At 47.7% G+C, this 22,239-nt stretch overlaps 1 protein-coding gene across 8 annotated transcripts in view; it reads right to left on the bottom strand.

Moving 5' to 3' along the window:
* The window catches only part of EXTL3 (exostosin like glycosyltransferase 3), a 120,744-nt gene that overhangs the window by 46,174 nt on the left and 52,331 nt on the right, over positions 1–22,239 (bottom strand). The window contains exon 3 of one of the 8 annotated variants that reach the window (XM_085305642.1): positions 4,944–5,043. The exons of 6 other annotated variants lie outside the window; for them this stretch is intronic. The gene's annotated coding sequence lies outside the window, so the exon portion shown is untranslated. Of the gene's footprint in view, positions 1–2,245; positions 2,426–4,943; positions 5,044–22,239 lie in introns of those variants that run through there. One more of the 8 variants, XM_085305643.1, reaches the window with a different exon arrangement.

Raw genomic sequence — 22,239 nt, 5'->3', positions numbered from 1 at the left:
GTCTCTCTTGTCCTGGGGAGCCCAGAACTGGACACAGGGCTCCAGATGAGGCCTCCCCAGGGCTGAGGAGAGGGGCAGGATCACCTCCCTCCACCTGCTGGCAACRSTCTTCCTAASGCACCCCAGGRKRCCATTGGCCTTCTTGGCCACAAGGGCACATTGCTGGCTCATGGTCAACTTGTCATCCACCAGCACTCCCAGGTCTTTCTCTGCAGAGCTGTTCTCCAGAAGGTCAGCCCCCAGCTTGTACTGGTGCCTGGGGTTATTTCTCCCTAGGTGCAGGACTCTGCACTTGCCCTTGTTGAACCTCAGAAGGTTCCTCTATGCCCAGCTCTCCGGCCTGTCCAGGTCTCTCTGAACGGCATCACAGCCCTCAAGYGTCTCAACCACTCCTCCCAGCTTGGTATCATCAGCAGACTTGCTGAGGAKGCACTCTGTCCCCTCATCCAGGTCATTGATGAAGAAGTTGAACAGGATGGGAACCAGGACTGAGCCCTGGGGGGCGCCACTAGCCACAGGCCTCCAGCTAGACTCCACACCACTGATGACGACCCTCTGAGCTCTGCCTTTCARCCAGTTCTCAATCCACCTCACTGTCCACTCATCTAACCCACACTTCCTGAGCTTCTCTAGGAGGATGTTATGGGAGACAGTGCCAAAAGCCTTGCTGAAGTCAAGGTACACAGCGTCCACTGCTCTCCCCTCATCTACCCAGCCAGTCATTCCACTAGAGAAGGCTATCACCTTGGTTAAGCAGGATTTCCCCTTGGTGAATCCATGCTGGCTATTCCTGATCACTGTTTTATCCTCCATATGCCTGGAGATGACCTCCAAAATGAGCTGTTCCATCACCTTTCCAGGGATGGAGGTGAGGCTGACTGGCCTACAGYTGCCTGGGTCCTCCTCCTTGCCCTTCTTGAAGACTGGAGTGACACTGGCTTTCTTCCAGTCCTCAGGCACCTCTCCAGTTCTCCAGGACCTTTCAAAGATGACGGAGAGCGGCCTGGCAACAACATCCGCCAGCTCCCTCAGTACCCAGAGTCCAGCTTGCACAATCTGCGACTTCTGCTCTGTTTAACTTGCACCATCCTGAACAGAGCAGCCACATCCGACCTGGGCTGTGCATCACACCAACCTGGCAAATCTCTAGGAAAGCCATTTCACCCATGCCTGGCCTCGGTAGCACCACAGCTGGGGAGGGATGGGAAATTCTGACGTTACATTAGCATTTAATAACAAATAAATATCCATAAAACATGTGGGAAGGATTATTACACACGCACAGAGGAGACATTGAAGTGACAAGGAACTTCGCTTTCCGCCTTTGGGGGAGATAATACGAACCAGTGGAGCAGAAAGAAATCCAAAACATCATTTATCAAAGCGGCAACAGAATTTGCTGTCAAAGGCGAGATTTCACGACACGGATGCTTTTGGCATGCGCGGATTCCTGACAAAACAACGAAGCACAATCGTTCCTTTGCGCAAGCATGCCGAAGAGCTTTCAGAAGCTTTACAGAATCAGAGCTGCTGATGTTGAAGAGCTGAAGTGAAAGCGTGGGGAGGAAGCACATACCCCGTGCAGCTCTCGGGAACCGGAGCTCCAGCCTGCGCCTAGCGTGAAACGCGCGCTAGGCAGCGAGGACACTCAGTGACTCCCCTCCCACCGAGCCACAGGCACGGGGCACAGCTCAGTGCTTCACAGAACTGGGTCCCGGCTCTGGCTTCTCTTGCCGCCCGTGCTCCCCGTCCTCCCTCTGACGCTCGCAGATGGAAAGGCTGAGGATAACACCAATTAGGCTGCTTGAAGGCATGCTGATAGCTACTCTAAATGCAGCCACACGGAGCAGCAGGATTCTGGTGGTGACATTTGGACCGCAAATGAAGTCCCCTAGAGTAATGAACGATCAGGTAAAGAAATCTGGGAAGAAATTACCCAGCACACTTAGTTTTCTTGGCCCCCTTGAGTTCCACAGAAAATGTGTTAATGCATCTGATTATGATCTAAATTACGTACAGAGTCTCCTGCCAAGCACTCGGTGAAGTTTCTTTATCGTTAAGTTGGAAGCTGTTCAAGATTGGTCCAGTCGTCATGTTTCAAATTAGATTTGGGCAAAAACTATTCTCCTGCCTTACTGCAGACTCAAAACGCAGATTTCGCAGAAGGTCGGAGTGTGGATTTTCTCTACCGAACGAGTAGCAGGAGCAGCGGGGGCAGAACAAAAGATGACAGTCAGTCTATTACCTTTCCTGGTGTCGTAACCGGAGCTGAACAGATCGACTGTACACCGGTCAGAAAACGACAGCAACGTCAGCTGGCTTTCTAGACACGTTTTTTCCCTGAAGAGGTTATAAACACCGTGGTGCGCTCACGCACGCACAAGCCCACATTCCACGGTTTAGAAATCCTTGCAATACAGAGTTTCTGCAAAAGGAAAAGTTTGATAAGAATGGTTTGCAAAACCCCCTGGGAGACTTTTCCCATGCCTGCAAGGGCTGCCTTAGAAGMCAAGTGACTAAGCGACAGCTAACAGTGAGCTTAGCTGGTACCCACCACCCAAGCCAGCAAATCATTGCCTACCTCCAACTCGCTCGCCTGAGCCAGCCTTCTCTGCGCCGATCAGCATCTCCCTGCCCCTGCATCGTTTCCAACTTGGGAAGGCAGCAAAGTCAAGGTCACCTCGCTCAAGAAGAGCTGGCTTTAAAGGGAGGGTTCCCATATATTAAATGGAAGTCTTGAATCCATTACCTCTGTCCTTCCAGACACATAGCTGTAGCAACAGCCATATAAATTTGGACTAATTTCAACAACTAAGCAGGGCCTACGTAAGACAGCAAACATGTAATAGCTCTGACATGTTTGTTTTGCTCTGTTCATGTACATATAAATCCTACACCTGTATGCAWGTGTACATATACATGCACATATATATGAGGGTATATATACATATTTATTATATGACAGCCAGCTGTCTGCACCTCATCTCAAGGTGCACAGCTCATCTTCAGGACTGCACTGAACGTTTCACAGTCATTCCTATAGCATATGGCCTAACCGGCGTTTTAAGGTACCAACCACACTCAATTCCACTGGTACGCAAAGAYGGTCACTTGATATGAGCAACTGTTGGTCATATATAACACTGCTCCACACGATGACATTAGAAGTTAAACGTTAGAAATGCCTGTCAAAGACAAGCCTTCCTCACTCGCTGGGCAYGTGCGCTGGGGCCCACCTTGGAGCAGCTCAGCTGCCACCTCCGAAGGCCTGCACTCAGGCAGCAGGAAGGATAAAATGCAGAGATGGATGCAAATTTTAGGCCTAAATGTTGAACCGAGGTGCCCTCGGYTTATCTTTGAGTGTTTTCTTTTCTGGTTTGTTCCTGAAAACATCAGCTAGGCAACGAGGCAATTACGGCAGCAACCAGCGCTCCGGCCCGCGGTGAAATTCAGAGCCAACATAGAAACCAGACTCAGTAGTTAGCGTATCCAAAACTCGGCCTCAACCAGACCTCGTTATCAGCAAATCTGCAGGAAACGAGGGATCAGAACTGCCGTTTCCAACCACCGCTACAACGTAGTGGTTTAAACACTGAAAATGTTTTAATGTAGGATCACAGGCTGGATCTCAGCCAGCCAACAGCTTTAAAAGGAAGCACTTATCTCTACGAAACACTTACTAAATAATATGTTAGGTGCTTAAAAATAAAGCCTTCATTAAATAACCAGAATTTAACCTGAAATTCTGCATGCTGGCATTCTCCTTTGCTGCAGGTAACAATGATTCCCTGAAACAGCATGCTTATTTTTTATTCTTTCTCTCTTTTTAAAGAAAAAAAAGAATTTTCTTATTCGGTTTAACTTTGAGGCAAGATGGAAGACCAYAGCCTGGCCTCAAAGAAGCAAGATCTTTAGAACTCGAAGTCAGCAGGCTCTCACAGGAGCTGAGCTCGAGGGCTGMTCTAGAATAAATGAAAAAGGGTTTACTCTTTCACTCGAACAAGGCAGAAAAAAAMCCCTCAGATGTACAGATATGCAGCTGGGGGTGGGGAGAGAACAGGTTCAAAAAAAGCGCATCTTTAAAGAAAGCCATTATGGCTTGATTGCCACAATCCTGTAGGTTAACCACRGTCCGGCACGGTTGGCCCAGGGATGGATTTCTGGGAGGAAATCCCCAGCATGCTTGCGAAGACTGCTGGAAGCGATTCAATCCATGTATACACTGAGCAGATGCTCCGAATGCGACACACAAGGACACAGCGCTCTGGGAGAAATCTTTTTTGACAGCAAGTCAAAACAGCAGCCCGAACTGGTCATTAAAAATGCAGCTGTGATTTTTCACAGATTAGGGGAATTCAAGGCCAGGAGGGACCTGGGGAGCACCTAGGCTGCTTCTAGCGGTATCGTGGGCCGTTACGCTTCGGCCAAATGCTAAGAAGAAAAATTTTCAGTTTGTGCAAATGGCTTGTGAGCCTGACACCCGGCTGAGCTGCGCACGGGCATTCGGACCCCAAGGCACCTGGACACAGGGCAGCCAAGCGCTGCCCACTACTGACGTTCAACACTGCTTTTAAAATAGACTATAAACTGCTGAAATCAAGATCTTGYGAAATGCTGCTTCTTAGCCTGCAGATCTGCTATCTGTATTTAGCTAGTTTCAGCAAGTAACAGAAGACGGGATAAAAGAGCCGACGGCCAAAAGCTGGAAGAGGGTTACAGCTCCGTGAGTGACACGCACTGGAGCTGCCCGAATGCTTTCACAACCTCACCGTTTCTTTAACACCGCTGTGGGGAGAAGGCGGAGCAGTGCTGGAAGTCTGCACAGACGTTTTGGTGGATGGTGTCAAAATACAGGTGGAAAGGGTGTTACACGAGCATGGGAAGAGCTAATCTATTGGCAGGCGTGGAGCAGGCTGAGCCGGCAGCGCTCCTGTGTGCGTTACCTCCTGTGCCACGTCTCAGCTCGGGTTTCTCCTGCATCACTCGCCAAGCCCTGTGCTACTTTATTTCTTCCTCCACTGGCTGATCTCAAGGGTTCTTCGCCTGTTTAATATAAAAACACAAACAAAACCACATGCACTTAAGAAACATATTACCCGTTGCCTAGAGGCATCATGCAAAAGAAGCTGCTCATTAGCATCTTGGCTAAAAATGCTCCCTTCGGACCGTTTCCAAACGGACGAGAGATTCACGAAGCAGCCGGCCTTACACCCCAGTACTCCTGTGGGGCTGATGGGCTGGGTAGTTGAGGAGTATCGGAGGTTGGGGGACGCTCTTCTGCCAAGTACCACACACCCTGGGGCTTGCTGCCTTTCCAGAGTGACTGAAGAAACACAGGATTAGGCCTGGGACAAGGGATATCTCCTTGAACACATCCAGATGAGGCACATCTAGAGCCTTGCAAAGGGAGCGCAGGGCACCGGTAGTGAAGAGCAACCCAGCCAAAATCACCCAAGCAAGGTTTTGACGGTCTTGATCCACCATCTAGAGCCTCCCCGTCACAGGCACACCAGTAAATGAGCTCTGAGCCTCCCGTTCCTGTCACCACATTTGACGGTGTGGCATAGAAGAGTGCTATATGCACCTACGGAGACAGCCAGACGCAGCAGAAGGTCACAAGAGATGGCCGTGGTTGGCAGCCCTGCCCAGGCCACACAGAGTGACCTCCACTGCACCAAACTTTGGCCCAACACCCAGCRTGCGTACGAGAATATTTAGGTGCCTCGGAGGAGAGAACAGCAGTGGAGAACGATCGGTATGCTTTGCACACGTTGCTACTGATAGCTTTCTCCAAAGCAGACAGCCCAGAGACGGGATATTTCAAATCCTTTGGAGTTAAATGGGATGAGACATGAGTCAGCAGCTCCACACTCAATCAGCTCCGAGCAGGCTTGCTCAGCTCCCACCGCAGAAAACATTTCCACTACGAGACCTGGCAACCTATAGCTCTGAAGTTGCACGCATCTCACCATTTCCCAGCAGGGGGGAAAAAAGCAAAAGAAACAAAAAGCCAACTATTGCATTCCCTAAGCGAGCTCTCCCCAACGCTCCCTGCTCGAGACCAGCGATTCACACCAATTCTTCGTCCAGGCGTTTTCCCTAGTTAGATCCCACCTCAGAGGCGGTTCTGCTGTAAACAAGTGTCTGATCTCAGCAGTTATGCCTAAAGAAAGTGAACACGATGAAATCCCTCTTGCTAACCACAGTCCAAGGCCGCAGCGACTATCGTTCAGCAGCTGACGCCTTGGCTGTGTGTTGCATTGCCTTTAGTTCGAAGATGACGAGCAAGCGTTGCCCATCAGGGCTATCTGCATCCTGCCGTCACCCTCCCACTAACGATCGCTTTTGGATAGTCACAGTTTGGGCGTCCAACACAGGTGGTGTCAGGGGTGTCCCCTTCACACCCTCTCTGGTAAAAACCTGCTGCTGGCAGGAAGAAAGCAGAGCAGAAGCATCTCCCTGCATCATGGGGCCTCGTGCTGGACCTGAAGGACAAGACTGCCAGGGGTTATAGAAGCCACCTTCATCCTTTCCACTTTGGCTAGCAAAGTTCAGACAAGACTGCATCTCTGAGCTTCAGGGACATCACGGAGACAGCTTTTCCCTCTCCTGGCAAGCTGCAGGCCATGGCACATTTCCATCTGCACAAGGCTCCCGAGATGTTTGCAGAAACGGGACTCGACAGCCATGACCCACACCCTCCTTGGCCGGGAAAGCTCCTTCTCGAGTTCCTCGGAAATCATCAGCAAATCTGCTGTTCAATGGCATCAGCCGAGGACTGACTGCAACCTGCCCCGCAGAAGACGTGCTTCAGCGGCAGATGGCAATGGCACTGCACAAACCCGGTGCCTGCGCGCTATGCTAACCGGCTGTTAGATCGCGAGCTTTGAAAGCCTATAAAATAAAAACCCCACTGGTTACATTTTTTCAAAGTCATAAATTATCCTGGAGCCCTAAATCTCAAGATGCTTTGCTCTTGGGGAAAAGGACCTAAGAACGCAGAGTGGGCAGAAGGGGCAGCTCCTTTCAACGACCTGTCAAAAGGGATCCCCAAACTTGCAACATCCAAACAAACCAACCTCCTGAGAACTTAAGTCTTTTTAAAAATAAAGCAGGCTCTAAAACTATATTAGAGTGCTCATGGGATAAATAATACTTCATGACAAAAGCAAAGGCTCCTCTCTACTAAGCACTGTGTAACTTACATAATGTAAATATTACAATATAAATTAATGCTAGTGTATCAGAATATAAGATTAGTAGCACTAATAGCCCATTAGCACAGACTCACCAGAAAAGAGAGGCCGTTTCTCTCTCCTTCCCATCAGAGCAGCAGTGGCAAGTAGCAGTTACGACTTCATTTTATTTTTTTATTAGTTTTTACAAGCTAGCTATGCTAAAAGGTTGCACCAGGAATTTAAACTGCTGTTGTCAGCAGAAGTGAAGGACACTGTGAGATACATTTTATTCCAGCTCTTTTATTGCTTGCTTCCTTGGAGTGATCTAGGCAGCTTAAGGAGTTTAAAGGTTTTGTCATAACGCTCTCTGGCCCTCCAGCTAACTTTGAGTGTGAGGTCCATTTAAGTAGGCAATGTGCTTTCTGTTGGATGGACCACCGCCTGGGCAAGAGGACWGACTGATATAGAAACAAACAAATAATGATAATTAGGCACTGAAGGAGTCCTTACATAAAATTTTTTTGAAACAAATCTCTCCTCTACCCTCAACCTTATGCATAAAAATTAGCTTTGCTGTTTTCCCGTGTGCAGTGATTTAAATGCACCGCTTTGCGTATCGGAGGCCTTTTGGCCCTGGATGCAGAACGTACCCATCGCTTGCACTCCCGGCCGGCCTCCTGCTGGCTATGAGTAGAGGTCAAACACTTAAAGCGACCCGGGGGCATCGCTCAGCACTCGCACCTCACAGAGCTGGAGGTGCCGCGGGCACGCGGAAAGGAGCCGGCAGAAGGGGACAGGGATGGAGACGCCTCTGGACTTGCTCCCACGAGGTGGCACCCAAGATAGGCACCCAAGTCTTAGAAGAGTCTATTAACAGCCCATAGTAAGTCCTGTAACAACAGTCTCAGCAGCACCATCGGTGTCACCTCGTAACGGCCCAACACTGCAATCCTAACCCCAGCCAAGATGATGCTACCTCGCAAGCACTGGAGACCAGTCCGTTCTCTGTGGCCCGCTTGCAGGGTCCTCCCATGCACCTCCCTGAGCATGCAGGCGCTGCCCAGGAGAGCTCCACGCCTGCCAGAACCAGACCCCAAAACACTCCTGTGTGTGGCCACCATGCTTCAGTATCTATGAAGACGAACAAAACATACTGTCTGAAGTACGGGCTTCCTAAGCAGAGCGACTGCTCTTGATACTAGACTTCAGGTTTTTAAGTTTGGGTGCTTTTTTTTTCTTTTAAATGTATTAAAAGAAAATGTTTTTCAGGTCACCTTTGATGCAAGGAGTCAGCTAAAAGGAAGAGGCTGTCAGATGGTCTCTTGGCAAGAGAGCATCCGCTCCCTGGGCATGGACCGGGAGCCCTGTGAACTCCCTCTGCCATCTGCATATTATATATTTGTACTCCAAGTCCCACAGATAATTCTTACACGTGTTACAGCTTGGTGAGCTGAAGCTCCTAAAGGTCTTTCAAGATTATCCACTAAATAAGTTATCCCATACCTATTTCTGTAAAGAGTCCTCAATTCTTTAGGACAGAAACAACAAATTTCAGKTTTTTTTTAAAAAAAAAAGGACAACAATTTTAAATGCAACATTTGAGTTGCATTTTTTTCCCATCTCTCTATTCTTCTTTCCTCAGTTATTTCACAAAGCAAACAGGGTTGCATTTGGCACAGGCCAAGCAGAAGAGCACACGCTGCAGGGACAACGTTCATGGGCATCTGCCGCTCACGCCGCTGTCAACCTTTAACCGAGTGCCTCTCTGCTGCAGGCCGTGGCAGAGGAGCGAGCGACAGATGTCTGCAGCAGGGAGCCTGTGTGAGCCTGCGCTCGTGCAAGAATCGCTTTGAAGAGCAAAAAGTAAAGCTCTGCCCTGAGCAAGCACACGAAGTTACTGAGCTTGTCTGGAGCTGGAGACGGGCAAAGCCAGCTCGGCTCCCGAGCACGTTGTCTCCTCCGGGCCTCCGCGGCTCTCCACTCCAATGTAAACATGCAGCATCCACATCCTCCTGGAAATCAGAAACAGCGCCGAGGATATGTACACGGATGAGCTCTGCTTCCCCCCAGCAGGAAGCGAGGAGGCAGAATTTGCAACCCCAGGTGGCCCCGGGACAATCCGCGTCAGCGGGGGCTGGCAACAGCCAAGAGCAAAAGGCACAGTGCTAAGCGGTATCTTGGGAGATTTAATTGCATCTCCCTTCTGACCTCTCCTCTTCATTATGCAGCTCAATCTGCCCATTTTCTTTCACTCGCCCTTGTGGCCTCCGCCGGAAAGCTTCTGCTTCACATCTCGGTCACAGCATCATCCCAACCTGCTTTCAGCTCACCCTTCCCAGGTAACTGTGCCCACTTGCTTCCTCCCTATCATCACACCAGGTCAGACGGATGGCGCTGCCAGCACTCCCCTACCCACACTACTACGCGCCATTAAGGAGGCTTCCTGCAGAAGTTTGGACAAAGGAGGCATTAAATAGAGCTCTTTGATATTTAAGAGCAGAAAGTTTCCCAGGCTAATGCAGGCAACATGTCACATAAAACTGGCAGCGGAGCCATCTGGGTCCATTAACGGCACTTGCTCCTTAGCATTTGCTGTCTGAATTGTTTATGCCTCATCTGAACACAAGAGACCATCCAGCATATTAATATTCCTGAAAAGAACATTTAAAACAGAATTAGAAACCAAGTACTGTTTGGGGTTTGTTTGCAGACAGCAGTGGGGTAAGGTTGCASGGGTCTGGAGAAGGAAAAAAGAAAAAAGGAAAAGCACAGCAGAGGAATGAGAGGCCCCGGTCTAGCTTCCACTTGAGCAAACAAAATCGTACAAACAGTGAAATTAAAAACTGTCATTGCAGAGCAGAGGACAAACTGCAGATTTTGTGAACCCACCGCAGGGAAAGTTAAAAGGCAATGAAGAACACGGATAAGCTGTTAGGTGCTTGTGCAAACTCTGACAAAAACATTTGCTTTCACAGAAGCAAACCGGGAAAGGACTTTTGAACAAGAGCCACGTCTGATCCTGCCAGGGGTTGGACCTKCAGCTTCAGAGCCTTTGCCAGCCTCAGTTCAGACTCACAGTGAAAAGCCAAACAAGGCAGCAGTGCCCAAAAAGCTACTGCCCGTCTGCTGAGTCACTGGCAACGAAAGGAGTTTAAGCTAATATTTTACCTTACAGCCGAGGTGGCCAGAGCTCAGCAGGGTGCAGTCGCCGTGCTGGAGACGCTCCGCTGAAAGCCCTGCGTGCCCCAGCTGCCTGTTTCAGCAGCCACGGTTCCCCCTTGTTGTCCTGCTGCGGGAGACGCACTTCTGGCCACACATCTTCAGACAACCAAGTGACTAAATCCCAAACTGACACAGATACCTCTTAAAAAAAAAATGGAAGAAAAAAAAAAAAAGAAAGCTATGTATCTCTAAATTCCCTTGAACACAAGGCTCAAGCCCACRGACTGCAACACGCACACGGGGCACTTTGCGCTGAGAGTGGGGCTTGACATAAGAAAAGGAGGAATGCACAAGGATGCTCAGTGCAGAAGCAAGGCTGGATAAAAAAAGCAGGATATTTATTCTGTCACTGTTAGTCCTATCACTTATCAACAAGGAGTAGCAAGAGAAGACAGTATCAGGATTGATTTCCAAGGGGGTAGGGGGAAAAAAAAAAAAACATATATTTATACACACACACACACACACACACACCAGTGAGTTTTTCCTTAGCAAACTATGAAAACCCCTTCATACGGAAGCCACTCTGCTCATGTTGTTCATGCTCAAGACGACATCTGGAGAGAAAAAAGTGGACCTTGAAATTAAGGTCTTCTCTGGTTGGCTTGTCCATCTTTACCTGAAGTCATAATCCACTGCTAAAGCTACATCAAATCACTTTCACATTAAACYACTGAGGTGGCACCAAGATTAGCATGGAAGCGAAGGGATGCTCAGCAGAGGCATATTGGCTGCTTCAAAGAAAAGCAAGAGACATGCTAGAGGCTTGCTCAGCATGAAAGTCTTTCCCTTTTCCAAAGGCAGATAATGCGGTAAAGCACATAGAAATGACACTTCCCTTTCAGAAAGTTGTTCTAAGCTTTCAGGTAACTGGGGAAATTCATTTGAAGGAGGAGATCCAAGCAACAACTTCCAGCACTTTACTACGCGAAATCACTCGCTGTGCTTCACAACGGCATTTTACTTTCAGAGCAAAAATGGTGCTAGGGGATTTTGCCTTTCCAAAAAATGGAAGTGCAACGGTCTCCATTTCACGATGGACACTCGTCTCACYTCCTTTTTAAATCATCGGCAGGGAGATTTCACCGTTATCCATGTAGTGAGCCCAATTACTTGCTTCTAGTTAAAGCACAACTTCCAAAGAGACACCAAGTCTTGATCTGAAGCGATGGAGAATCCATCCCGCTCCGTTAGTTTGTTCCAACAGTTAATTGCAGCGCGCGCCTGCCTCCTAGCTTCGCCTCCCAAGCRGCTGCTGCTCCCCACAGTCATCTCCCATAGACTCAGCAGCGTCCAGCATCCTCTCCCCGTGCAAGAGATCTCTCGATCTCTCCCGATAGGTCAAACAGTGAGAGGTTTAAAAAGATCAGGTCAAGGTATTTTCTCCACCCTCCAAATATTGTCCTGTTGTTCCTCCTGCTTGCTCTCTAGCTTTTCCCGTATCTATTTTAAAACACAGATATCACAGCTAAATAAGGTACTGCGATGGTGTTTTTCAAGAATGCAGTTGTTGGAAGTAAAAACAAACCAACCAACCAAACAAACACCCTTAAGTTCCTATTCCCCAGTTCACATGCCCATAGATGGCATTAAGTACTTCACCTGAATCCCGCTTTGGTGGTGCAGTCAGGAGTTCTTTGTTCTTTACAACCACAACCACCTTCTCACGACCACTCTTCCTGCAGGGCAGAGGCCTCCTCTTCACACACCGCTCCGCTAGCTCCCCTAGACGCAACTCTGCTCTGGGTCATTTCACATGTGATTTGTGGGRGGCCAGTTTTCAAGGGATCCAGATTACTCTACGTCATTTATCATATTTTAACCAGAGTTACTACTCCATCACCTTTGCGAGGTCCACAAACTTCACCAGTGGTGGTTCTGTACTCAGTGAGAATCACTCCAATAGTAAGAGCGCACCTACTGCTAGGAACTACCATGATTGTATTTACAGTGCTATTGCTTTATAACAGCCTTTATATGGCTTTCATTTCCTACACGAGCAAAAAAGACAGAGCGGTAACTGTTTCCAGGATAACGTGAGTTTACACTGCCTTTACAACAGCTTTGACAATGTGTAGTCACACAAAAGTGAATTTGTTCAGAGCAGCATTTCACCACAAGCTCACGCACGCAGATCCTGCTCCTACCTTTCAGCACAAGGTGTTAAACTCAATTTCTTTTCACTATGCACAGGCCAAGAGTTGAAATACATTAAGTGARAGAAGTCCTTAAAAATAAATCCACTCATCTACTGGCCATCAAATCAAAAATCTGAAAAAAACGGCAAGTCAAAATATTTGCCCAGGARTTAAGACARATACTTCAAAGATTTTCCTTTCACRCTTCAYTGCCYAGCTGATAGTAACMCMGGTCTTTGCTAAGGCACRAATACACAATGATGCATCATTTTGTTACTTGAATAYGCTCAAATGCTTTACTAAAAGGCCATTAAAGTGCAGATATGTTTCAACCGAGGTKGTTTGTGCAACTTTGATTCCACCTACCAGGAGTGTTGCACTTTKACACAGGCTCCCTCTTCAAGTCAAGTAGGTTCTTTGTTGCTTTTTTTGTCGTTGTTACAGAGGAATATCGACTACGCTCACCCATTCCTGCCACAGAAACCGAGTGGCAATGAGGCACTTTACTTCCCCAGCAGGGTTGCCCAGTTAGGCCAATGTCTCATCCCTGCGGATAGCGACACTGATCTGTTTATCTCAGACATCCTGTGGTTCAAACATTGTCTTTCCACTGAAAAAAAGGTAAGAAGTGTCACATCACTTAAGTAGGAGTCGCTGGCTAAACAGCACATGTTGGGTGCTGAACCAGCTCTGAGMTGTGCATGGCTGTGCCTTGCTGGGAGGCTGAAAAGGGATGGTAGACAACATATAAAGAGACGAAGATAAGCAAGATGCCTTAGGAGGCTTGGAAGGGAATTAGGTACCACAGGGGAAATCTATTAACACCACAAGCTCCTCAACTGTTGTCCAGACTCCTGTGGCCTCCATGCTACCACGAGACACCTATCCTTTCAACTCCATAGGACTAGTTGCAGACAGGCCAAGGCAGCACTACAGGACCAGTGGTGATGAAGCAGCAACTCCAAACCCACTTGCGCTGCACTATCCAAAACCTGCCCTGAAGGTAGAAGGGAAATTAATTTTGTTTCAACAGTGCTCCATCCTATGTCATCTGAACGCTTCACATGGTTGCTCTTTTCTGTGAGAAGAGGATTAYCTCAATCTTACAGGTGAGGCTCAGAGACAGGGAGGGACTAGGACCAACCGTTTTCTGCTAGCATGGAGATGCCTTGGACCTTGACTTTTCTTTTATTTAAAAAAAAAGTCTTTACAAACATACAGCAATATATACATATGGGCAAGGAGGAGGACCCAGGCAACTGTAGGCCAGTCAGCCTCACCCCCATCCCTGGAAAGGYGATGGAACAGCTCATTCTGGAGGTCATCTCCAGACATATGGAGAGTGCCTCCTCAGCAAGTTTGCTGATGATCCCAAGCTGGGAGGAGTGGCTGACACACCTGAGGGCTGTGATGCCGTTCAGAGAGACCTGGACTCTCTGAGTCAAGGCTGGCTGGAGAGCTGGGCAGAGAGGAATCTCATGCGGTTCAACAAGGGCAAGTGCAGAGACCTGCACCTAGGGAGAAATAACCCCAGGCACCAGTACAAGCTGGGGKCTGACCTTCTGGAGAACAGCTCTGCAGAGAAAGGTCTGGGAGTGCTGGTAGGTAACAAGTTGACCATGAGCCAGCAATGTGCCCTTGTGGCCAAGAAGGCCAATGGTCTCCTGGGGTGCATTGGGAAGAGTGTTGCCAGCAGGTCGAGGGAGGTGATCCTGCCCCTCTCCTCAGCCCTGGGGAGGCCTCATCTCAAGTACTGTGTCCAGTCCTGGGCTCCCCAGCACAAGAGAGACATGGAGCTACTGGAGAGAGTCCAGCGTAGGGCTATGAAGATGATCAGAGGGCTGGAGCACCTGCCCTGTGAGGAACGGCTGCGAGAGCTGGGCCTGTTCAGCCTGGGGAAGAGCAGACTGAGGGGGGATCTGATCAGTGTGTACAGGTACCTGAAGGGAGGGTGTCAAGGGGATGGGGACAAACTCTTTTCAATAGTCCCATGCAACAAGACTAGCATCAATAGGCACAAACTGAACCACAGAAAGTTCTGCCTGAGTATGAGGAGGAATTTCCTCACTGTGAGAGTGTCGGAGCACTGGAACAGGTTGCCCAGAGAGGTTGTGGAGTCTCCTTCTCTGGAGATATTCAAAACCTGCCTGGATGCAACCCTGTCTACCATGCTCTAGGTGACCCTGCTTGAGCAGGGGGGTTGGACTAGATGATCTCCAGAGGTCCCTTCCAACCTCAACCGTTCTGTGATTCTGTGATATTTACACATTACAGRCATAGCCACAGAGCACAGGTTCCACCGGATCCCCCAGTACGTCTGCAAAACTCAGTCCATTGTCCCAGAAAGCACAATGTGCTCCAGGAACGATACTGAGGAAGAGGAGGCTTTCAGCAACATCCCCAGTATCCCAAACTCAGCAGCAACAGCAAGGAGCAAGTCCAATCCTAGGGCAGTATTCAGTGATGCTTTAGCAACAAGGCCCTTTCTCCCTCCTTCAACTCCGTTTCACAACATGCAGCAAGTATGGCAAAGGGTCAAGAGCCTACAACCTCCCCTGCACAGCACTGATGGGCTTCCACAGCACGTTCATCCTTTGCTCCGAGCAACACAGGGCTCAGAGCCCTGCGATGGACAGAAGATAGGCAGAAAAAAAGGCAAAAATAGATGCGATCATATAATTGAAGGCTCTGTCACAGCACAGACAACCTCCAAGTCTATTTGCTGTGTCTACAGAAAGGGTAGACACAGTAAATTCTACTGATTTCCAACTTCCTCCTCTTAATTAGTTCTTCCCCGGGTTCCCAGTCCCTTAGCAGGTCAGACTCCTTCTCTACATCTCCCTCAAAGTCCTCTCTGCTTTCCCCAAGCTCCTTTAGATACTTCTCTTAAACACATCCTCCCATAAGCCTCATCAATCCTTCACAGCGGCTCCAAATTCCCCCTGCTCAGCCAAATGTTCAGTGCAAAGGGATCTCTAGGGAGTCCAGTTGCTCATTTTGACAAGTCTCTTCTAAATATACTTCAACTGAAACTCCATTCTTTCCCATTCCCCTAAATTGGCCCAAATTTGGTGGATTTTCATGAGAACTTCAAAAAAAGACATCGCCTGCCAAACATCAAATCCCAGTAAAACAGAAACTTCTTTTGAAAGAAAAGGTCAGCATGCTTTTTTTTTTAATTGTAAGAAAGCGTACATTTTCTTAGTCTCATTCTCCAAAACAGCTGAACTGCTTTGACTAGTCTTCCAAAACAGCACATCCTGTAGCAGAGAATTAGCTGGAAAGTTCTAGCTGAAAGAGTTTTACAAAAGACAAGCAACCAAAACCAGGATCCTAAAACACAGAACCATCTGGCAAACTTAATGAGCATCACCATCAGCCCTGATTGCATGGAAAAGTGAAAATTCAGTCAAACTGCGGAAAAGCTTTGACACCATCAAACATTAGACATCCAAGTAAGATCACTGGTCTCTCCAGGACCTCTCTAAAGTGGGAGARAAAGAGAAGCAGCAGCAGATGCTGCCAAGGGCAGTTGAGGACACCTTTGCCAGGCCCCTGCTCAGAAATCCAGTCTCTCGCTTGGCTCAGCCAGAACCAAGTCCACTGTGGCTGCAAGCCAGGAGCCCTCTCCTCCGTTCAGCATGTAATTATCAATCTCCAGCTTCAAAATCACTCACCTTTATACCAGTTTATATAAACTCCCTTAAAATACACATTGCTTTACCAAAAAATTAATAAAATTTGAAAAAAAAATAGTCACATCTTAATTTATATGCAACTCCAAGTATTTTTAACGAAATCAGGTAGTCCCACAGGGACATGTCAGCAGAGAGAGGCCGAGGAATGCCACCATTTACCCCACGCAGACAAAAACTGCATCTATATCCCCTTAGGGCTCTTTTACCTCTGTCTGCACTTTTGTTTGCTGCATTATCCACTCCAGGCTGCATGGTCTTTTTTTTTTTTTTTTTTTTGGGGGGGGGGAGGCACCTTGACATTTTATTCAGCATTGTGTTACTCAGCACACCAATGCTACTTTGCAAACAAAACCACTGATTCTATGAGCAAAGGTACCAGTTTTACACTGGCATCCTAACAAGCACATTTTAAGCAAAATTCTGTTTAAATGCCCTTCTGTTCATGCATGGGCCACTCACAGCAGGCTTTCTGGGCAGGCAGAAGATGAATGCATGTTGTGATGCACAATTAACATTTCCATAATCAGGATTTCACGTTACCCAAAAGCAATTTTCTCTGTGTTTTTTTTCTTCTTCTTTTCTTCCTTAAAGTCTCCAACAATCCCTGAAGCAACTACTGCCTTGGAGGAAGGAAAACGTGCTGCAAACTCAGTAACGTTTTAAAGGCGGACGAAGACTGGAGCAGGTCAAACACTTCAGTCACTTTGCTGTTTCACACCGTGGTCATTTTGCACCTCTGCTTCTTCACAACCAAGCCGCAGAAAATTCTGCGTTACAGAAAACGGAGGGCATCCTGTCCAAGCCTTGCAACAGYACACACACGAGGAAACTGAAGCAAACAAGATCTTTGCGGGATGCCGATACGACCTGACACTGCCGGTCACTTCAGCTCATTGCTTTTGGCAGCATGGCCTCCCCGTGAGGTCCCACCGAGCACGAACGACTTAATCAAGGGAGCTCCCTKGGGCAGAGGGAGAAGCACCGGCTGCTCCAGCAGGCTCATGAATAAGATGATCAAACCAAAGCCTGGGAAATCCGCGTCACCCGATGGAAAACCGACAGTATCGGCTGGGGAGTTGTTAAGCTGCTAAGTGCTTTGCTCCTGCCCCCATTACAGCAGACTCAATCGCGCGCAGCAGAGCTCGAGATGCAATGAACACTAAAGAGCCAAAATCRGGGATCAAAAGCTGTTTCCCAGGAGCCTGAAGAAGAAAACTAATCAACGCACTTAGGGGAGCTGCAAACTACTGCCGAGAGGGGCCAGCTCCCGGCACACCCTGTTGCAAGCCTGGCGGCTCCCAACCAGCTGGCAGCGAAGCAGCAGGAGCCGACTAGCAGATCAGCGGCTTGGAGCACCAGCCACCGGAGGGTAGGAGGAGACACTTGCACTTGATTTTCAAAGTTATAAGCATGTCCTCTAAGAGAAAAATCTTATTTTCCCATTTTCAAGTAAGACCAGATAGCAACTTTATGGTCACGTAGCTACTTGCGCATAAGAGATGCTGCAAAATCTGCAGCGACTTCAACTTCTTTGCCATTAACACATTCTCCATATTAATCTTCCCAAATGATCCATACTAGAAATTTATGCATGACCCTGTATTAAGAACTGCAGTAACTATCTCTTTCTGAATATGCCATGGAGCTTAAATACATTAAAGTAGAGCGCCTTAAGAAGCTGATGAGAATCATTTTCTAGTACATTGGAAAGGACAAACTGTTTTTATGAGTGTGCATTTTATAGTCTGTTTTTTCAAATTAAAATTAAAATAGTTCCCAGATGGAAGCTGTATCATTCCAAGTTTCAACTTAAAGAATACTGTTGGTAGCGGTGTTTTTATTTCTTAAATGCACAAAAATTTCAGAAAATTTGGCTCTGGAGAAAAGCTGACAATTTCTTGTGCCTYGCAGAGAGGATTCACATGCATGGTGAAATAAGCCTAGAGTTTTTTTGGTCAAGCATTCAGGTAATAAGGAAAAGTTAGTTTCAAAACCCTGGCAGCAAAATCTGCCCTTAAAACTACAATGTGTGCATCACACTGCAGAGAATTTCTTTAGAAAGCCCCAGGCATCTACACAGGCGGCTGGAGRGGGGGAAGGAGTCCCCTGGCCACAGTGCGCTGATCCGCCCATTGCAAGTAGCTTCCTTCTGCAAATCAATCATCTTTTACATGTCCCACGTAGGTATAACGTGACTCTAATACTCCTTCCAAGTCACAGCTCCTTACCAAGGAGGCCATCTCTAAAGATCAAATTTAGCTTTTAATWTGCATCAGTGATGTCCGAAAGTAGATGACAGTTTAACGCATCCCTTCATGCTTTTTTTGGTGCTGGGAAGGCAACAAAGAGCAGTGGATTTTTGCTAAGTAAACTAATATTTGTAAATGAGAACAGAAGAAGATACTGGAGACGGTCCTTGGTTTCGCACTTCTGACAGCACGTGAGCGCAGTCAGCACCCGGCTTTATTTGCATCTCCCATGTGCCACAAATCTCGCATATTCATATTTTTACATTTCTCCTTGCATAAATGGTTTGATCTACAGGACAGCAGAGGTAGAAAGACCAAGTCACTCAGTGGTAATCTGCAGCTGAGAAAGTCTCCAGCTGCTGAGGGGAAGGATTGGCTGGGGAGTCACACAGGAAATGCCCGTTTTTCCCCTCTTCCCCAAGCATTTGCTACCATATGCATGCGGTATACTGCTCCACATGTACATCTGGCCTGATCAAGTGGGTGGGTTTTTCCTCTTCATGTAGTAGAGGCTCCAARGTGGCCATCACCCACGTTTGTTCTCTTCAGTGTGTTGGGCTTCAAGGAGCACAGTTGTTACCACGCTAGATACACCGCTCCATGGGAATAACTCAAGTGCTCTACGCACAGCCCAAAGCTTTCCCTCCCTCCAAGCCGGCCACAGCTGCTGCACCTCTCTCCTGTGTGTCCTGTCCAAGTCCAGGTGCAAGATGCCAAACACATGTATTGAACTCAACCCTGAAGCAATTAGTTCTCTGGCCATCTGCTAGAGCAAGTTCCTAAGGGATCACCAGGGAATGGTATGGAAAAAAAAAATGTGTGCTTTGAAAGAAATGCTCGAGAGGAACTAAAAGGAGGTTCTCGTTTCCTTTCCTTCAYTTGCGCACCTCCAGACATCTCTTCTCATTTCCCTGTGCACTTCTCCCATCTTCTACCTATTAACACTGCCATTAGTCTGATTTCTGGCACCTACCCAAGCCCTCTTCCTTCCCTCCTCCATCACCCAGCAGCCCTCCCTTCCCTCTGAAGMCCTCCTGCCAACGCCAAGTTCCAGYCTATGTTACAACTTCTCCTGCGCAGAGCGATCCTGTTACAGATTACTAAAACATTGCTTGTGCTTTGCAATTTAGAGAGGATCAAGTTACGCCACAGCTCGTCAAAGCTCACAACGCTGTCGGTAGCTGTTACGAATGCTTTCACGCTGCCTGATGAGAGAGAAAACTGTCAGCTGTATGGGAGAGGTGGGAGGGGAGGAGAATAGTTTCAGTTGTAACAGGATCTCATAACATGGTAGAAATTTGGCTGTAAGCACAAGGCCCACCATGCTGGTGCAAGTTATCCCATTTTGAAATAGTTTTAGGCAGCTGAGTCCAGCAGAAAGACCAGTTTATTCCACAGTTGTTCCCTCCTGAAATTAATTTTCCAACCCTCGATTAACAGCTCATCTTCCTAGTGGTCAAAACTTCCCTGAATCCAAWATTTTCATTCTAAAGCAATTCAAAATGCTTACTTCAGAAAGTGCAATAGTAATCCCAAGTACTAAACACTGAGCTGGCATCAGGAGTTCCTCTTCCACTACAACACAAGCAAATACTTCTTCACTGCGAGGGTGACTGAGCACTGGACCAGCCTGCCCGGAGAGGTTGAGGCGTCTCCGTCCTCATAGTGATTCAAAACCTGGTTGGACACAGTCCTGGGCAATCTGCTCAAGGTGAGCTGCTGGAGCAGGGTGTTGGCCCAGGTGATCAAGAGGTCCTTGCCAACCCCAACTACTCTGATTCTGTAAAGCAGCAAAGGTTTTGCGACAGACCTCCTGCAAATCGCTTCTTCCTCTTGCTCTGTATTCAGGTCACTCTAAAAGTAACTCAGATGGACTTGGGTACCTACAGTGGTATCTCAACAAACAAGCAATTCTGACTCCCTGCTAACCATGACTGGCAATCTCAATTCTGACACAAATGGAGAGAAGCAGGGACCAGGTTCAGATCATCTAGACTGGTGTCCATCTAGCTGTCCCAGACACTCCTCTCCAGTRCCCAATCTGCCAACCCTAGAGAATGGATGATCCAAGTCATTCACTACGTTCTTCAGCTTCAATGACAGAGCAGGTCTCTTCAGCTTTGTTTAGTCCTGCAATAGGAGGTCTGAGTACTATTTACATGCCTTGATTCCTTCATCAGGACACTGGGGAATAAGTGATGTTTTCCTCTCTGAAGAGCACTTTGGGATCTTAGTCAACAGCCCTGCCGGAGAACCACCACTTCATTCAGAGCAAAGAGCCTGGTGATGCTGCGAGTAAATACAGCAACCTGCTGGCAACGATCTTTATYCTTAGGTCACCAAATCCACTGCTTTGCTAAAAGGGAAACTGAATGGGCTCTTCAAACCCCAACCTCCCTGCTCAGCCAGCAACCASAACAGAAAGCACCTGTTTCTGTACTGATTTCTGCTCACTGAAAACCCCAGGACACAGCAAGGCCAGCATATTAATACCAATTACTGATATTTAATGCAGTAATTTCAAACCCAATTAACATAATGAAGCKCCGTCTCATTAAGATAAGTAATCTCAGAACAACTCAGTTAAAGGTGATTGGGCTGAAGCACATAATAGGAATGCTAAACACTGACTACAGGAACAGAGAGCTGGGACAGGTTTCCCTTCAGGTCTTGGTGAAAAAGCAACACTGCCTGCTGCCAAAACGCACACAGGAAGATACACAGTATTTATTATCTATATTTTGACAGCAGCCAGAGGGAGCAGCACCAGAACCTTCTCATAAAAGACACAGAGCAGACCCAAAAGATAGGCAAGCCCTACAATAAGTAAATTTAGAGGCGAAAGAGCAATAAGGTGGCCTTGCAGTAAATGAGGAAAGGAGCAAGTGGCAAGTCTTGGGTGAGAACAGGTGTACTAGGTAGAAAATTGCCTGTACTAGACGAACATATTCATCTCCCTTAGCCAAGCATAGTTGGGCTCCACAACAGGCGGTCAGAGAGACCATGAAGGAGCCACACTTTGCACATTCAAATTGATATTTCTGTATAATGGCAAAAAACGTTACGTTAATACTGAGGACACTTAGCAGCGGGGAAGGTGGTTATTTATGACTTCTCCCAGACACAAATTTCTTTGTCAAATCAGTTGGGAGAGTATTAACATTTTGTAGGGCAACTAAAGGAATTTACCATGGACGTGGGACAAACGACCTTCCCACTGACCACAGCCAGGCAGTGCTGGAGCGGCCCAGGTCTGACTGTTTGGCACAGCCTTGATTCTTCTACCAGCGCACACAGCTTACGAGAGCCGCAGCACCCCACCCATGCCTGCTGCACCACGGGAAGCGGAATTTGGGGCAGCAAAGCTCAGACTGCCAGTCTGAGAAAGGGCTGATAAGGCTGTGCTGCAGTAAATGAGGATTTCCTGCTTTTGAAGCTAGAGGCACTTTTTTTCTTAGAAATAAATTAAAACAGCCAGTACGGTTAGCAYAAACGGCAAGAGAAAGAAATAAAAACAACTAGACAAAATGAAAAAAATTGCAGTGCACAAAAMCAGAACAGAATAGTTAAGGTTGGAAGGGACTTCTGGAGATCATCTAGTCCTACCTCCCTGCTCAAGTACAGTCACCTACATCAGGTTGCCCAGAACCATGTCCAGAGGGCTTCTGGATATCTCTCCAAGGATGGAGACTCCAAACCTCTCCAGGCAACCTGGTCCAGTGCTCAACTGCAGCCTCTGTCTCCAGCCTGAACC

The sequence above is a fragment of the Rhea americana genome, unplaced genomic scaffold (assembly GCF_003343005.1).
Source record: "Rhea americana isolate MKP2758 unplaced genomic scaffold, rheAme1 scaffold_225, whole genome shotgun sequence".
In the NCBI taxonomy this organism is placed as follows: domain Eukaryota; kingdom Metazoa; phylum Chordata; class Aves; order Rheiformes; family Rheidae; genus Rhea; species Rhea americana.
Note: the sequence above shows the minus strand (reverse complement) of the source record. Positions and strands in the feature narration are given on the sequence as shown.